Source organism: Pleurodeles waltl, chromosome 12 (assembly GCF_031143425.1).
Source record: "Pleurodeles waltl isolate 20211129_DDA chromosome 12, aPleWal1.hap1.20221129, whole genome shotgun sequence".
Taxonomy (NCBI): Eukaryota; Metazoa; Chordata; class Amphibia; order Caudata; family Salamandridae; genus Pleurodeles; species Pleurodeles waltl.
The window spans coordinates 117,014,194-117,017,859 of NC_090451.1; the positions used below are offsets into that span (position 1 = coordinate 117,014,194).

The 3,666-nt window shown below is 43.6% G+C and overlaps 1 non-coding gene across 1 annotated transcript; it reads left to right on the top strand.

The window, feature by feature from the left end:
* The first annotated feature begins 3,344 nt into the window (after positions 1-3,344).
* Positions 3,345-3,418, top strand: TRNAI-AAU (transfer RNA isoleucine (anticodon AAU)). The gene has a single exon. It is a non-coding gene; the product is annotated as a tRNA-Ile (tRNA).
* The last annotated feature ends 248 nt before the right edge of the window (positions 3,419-3,666 follow it).

The following is a 3,666-nucleotide window of genomic DNA, read 5'->3' on the forward strand; positions in this document are numbered from 1 at the left end:
GTGGGGATAAGAGGAACATAACTCAGGTGAACAGATTCTGGATAGTCATGCTATAGCTAGGATCAGCAACGTTACAGGGGAAAGGATAGAAAAATAATTAGGTGACAGAAGTATAGAAGTGGCTACAAGGGGGCGTGTATCTTAACAGGGCCGAAAGATACACTGAAGGCGAAGGTGAACTGAAAGAAGAAAGAAAGAAAGATCAAAGGAAATCAACAGTGATTGAGAGAAAACTCACAAAGGCAAATTGAGCAAAAGACAGGACCTGGGGAGTTAGACTACTTCAATGCAAATTTACGCCGCAGATGAGCATGACAACTGACCCTTGTCCAGTGGTGCTGAAACAATTTTCAGTGTGGGGGTGCTGCCATCAAAGGGCTTCTGAAAATCCAGGAATCATACAAAGAACAAGTCCTGCAGAATGAGCCACGCACATTCAGAAAGAGTGGTGATGCGTTGGTTACTTATTGGTAATCTTCATTAGCCTTAGTCCATTGCGTCCTTGTGACAGTCATTACAAAGTAAAGTGATGTCACCCTCCAAGAGGAAGAAAGAACAGGAGGATTCTTAAATGCTAGCGCCATGCACCCAACCTGGGTGCCAAGCCCTTGCCAAAGGACTGATGGGAAGGTGGGCAGGATGTAATGTTTGTGAGAAGGACAAGATGGACTTAGGGTAATGCAGAGTTCAAAACATTGGTACTCAAATGCAAAACAGAAAATGTATTAAGCGATAATGCTTCACAAATGTATGCATTGAGGCCCAAGTAACCACCCTAGGAATTTCCTAGATTGTTACTCACTGGAATTCAACCCAGGAGGTGGCCATTCCTCTCGTAGACCATCCCTGACCTGGAAGATTTTCTAAAAAGCCTTGCAAAGCCAGAAAAATTGACAACTTAATCCACCTACTCAGAGTCATAAAAGTCACCTTCTTGTCTTTTCCAGGCTGTCCAAAAGTCACAAACAAGGAGTCGGTTTTCCTGAACTGCAGAGGCCTGGTGACATAAATGAAAAGAGCTCTTTAAACATCAAGTGTATTCAACAAATGTTCTTCCGGAGAGGAAGGAGAGGGAATGAAAGAAGGAAGAATTATTTCCTAAGATCTATCAAAAATAGACTTAACCTTTGCAGCAAAGGTAGGGCTAGGCCTTAAAGTTACCCCATCTTCTAAAGTATCAAATGAAGAGAGGACAGCATTTTAAGGCTCCCAGCTCCCCAATTGTTCTCAGCAAGGTGATAGCAAATAGGAAAATAACTTTATCGGAGACAATCTTTAATTGTACAGTATCCAGATCCTCATAGAGATAAAATTGGAAAGCCTATGAAAGAGTAGGAAGATTCTGAGTTGGAGAAAAGGGATTTTTCATTGTTCTTACCATTGACAAAAGATCATAACAGTCTAGACACCAAAGAGTGTAACATCGATGAAAGTTCAGAAAAGTCCCTAAAAGCCTTTATCGCAAACCAATGAGCTTTCAGAGTGGAAAGAGATTCAAGTGAAACCCATTCAGACGAAATTGCAAAATAGCAGACAAACTACAGGTAGGTGCCAAAAGATCATGAGCAGAACATCACGTCTGAAAGGACTTCCAGTTCTTTGAGTAAGACTTCGAAGTAGAAGGCCTGCTGGAGTGCTGAAATAACTCCACTAAGGAAGAGGAAAGACCCTTTGCTAGCAGTCCAGACTTCTCAACCTCCAAAGCGATAGAGTGAGTTGGAGCAAGAAGGTCAGGGACGACGTTCTGAGAAGAGACACACTTGAGCAGTACCCAAGGAGGTAGAAGAGCCAGGGGTTCAGAAGAGGAAACGATGACATCTCTGGCCAATCAGGGCCAACAAGAATCAAGTTCCCTCCCCCTGCTGAGACTTGAAGAGAACCATCTGGATCAATAAAAAGGGGGGGAATGTATAAAGGAGACTTCTCAGCCACTTTATCACCAATACGTCCACTACCTAGGCTCCTTGTTCCGGAAACCTGGATCAGAATCGACAAAGATGAGCATTGTCCTTGTTTGAAAAGAGATCCAGAAAGGGTTTCACAAACTCTCAGCATATCTCTCAAAACAACGACCTGGATAACGTCAACTCCAGCAAATTTGGAAACCTCCAGCTGTCTGCCATCACATTGTCGGTGCCCTTGATGTGTACTGCCGACGTATACAACAGGTTGATCTCTGCCCAATAGCCCAATTGTTCTGCTATTGCATTGAGGGATTTTGAATGCATGCTTCACTGCTGGTAAATGTAAAAGACCGCTACCTTATTCTCTGTCTTTACTAGCACATTTTTCTGAGACAGATGATGATGGGAAAACTTCAAAGCCCTGAAGCTTACCATCAACTCCATCTACTTCCATGACCTCCGACTCTCTAGGAAAGACCACTTGAATCGACAGGATCAGTCCAACACAGTAGATCTCCAGCCAGGTTTGCTGGCATCTGTTGGGAGGAATTCAGGAGGATCCAGGTGTATTATTGTCCACTTAGACCAGTGGTCTTCAAACTCTTTAATGCCACATCCACCCAAAGGGAAAAAAAAACATTGGTGCCTCCCCTCTGAATTTTCCAGAATTCTTCTCTCAAATTGACACTGTTTAAATATGTCTAGACCTATTTAAACATTGCAGTTAAGTTCTGTTACTGTTTTAAAAATGCAATCAAATACATGACCCCAAATATACTATTCTGGTCAGGCAGGCATTACTAAGCAATTGCAGCGTCATGCTCTGCTGAGTAAACTGATCTCACGGCAGTGAGGAATGCACAGGCCGGGTGGTGCCCGGCGCACGAAAGCGCGCCTTCTTGTGTTGTACCTCTCTTTGCGCAAATGCAAACTCAAATTTCCTGCACTGTGGTCGGCAGGAGAGACATGGGAAGGTGCAGTAGGGAAGGCTTGAGCAACAAACCGTTGGCTATGTTTTGTTGTTACTTTGTTGACATGAGCTAGAGTAATTTAAAGCAGAAGGAACGGCCAGACCTAAAAACAAATCTCTTACCTCCAACGCCGAATAACCACTATAATTAGAATATCTCAAAAGCAGCTGGCCTTGTAAACTTAATGAGCAAGCAAGCCGATGCATTTTGGGTTTTGTTGTAAAAGAATAGAAATCCTATCCATCCTTTCCTTTTCTTCAGGCAACAACCAATGTTACAAAGATATCACAGCACACAGAGAGATTGACTGAAAGAAGAGGCGCTGAGGCTGGCGTGCAGCACTCAACAGCTCTTGTTATTGCAATCCAGACAGGGGACGGAAGGAGAAAAGCATGAAGGAATTGCGATAGTGAGACCGACTCTTCTGTGTATCTGCATGTCATGGAAAAAGGATTACTCAGTCATTCATGGCCGGTTAGCTCAGTTGGTTAGAGCGTGGTGCTAATAACGCCAAGGTCGCGGGTTCGATCCCCGTACGGGTCAAGTTAAGTTATTTCTCTCAAGTAAACTCTTTTTTTCTCATTTAATCAAACGCTTGTAAATCCATACACTCTGTTGCTCCAGTACACGTTCACTTTCCATTAGTCCTTCTTTTGCCACTTCTGACCAAAGCTGAAGCTGGCAGCGCCAGTAGAACAACAGAAGTGCAATAGATTGTCTCTCCAAGATGGAGACACTGGCTCAGAATATGTCACGTGAGAGGTGGAGGGAGACCAAGAGCTGATTATTAG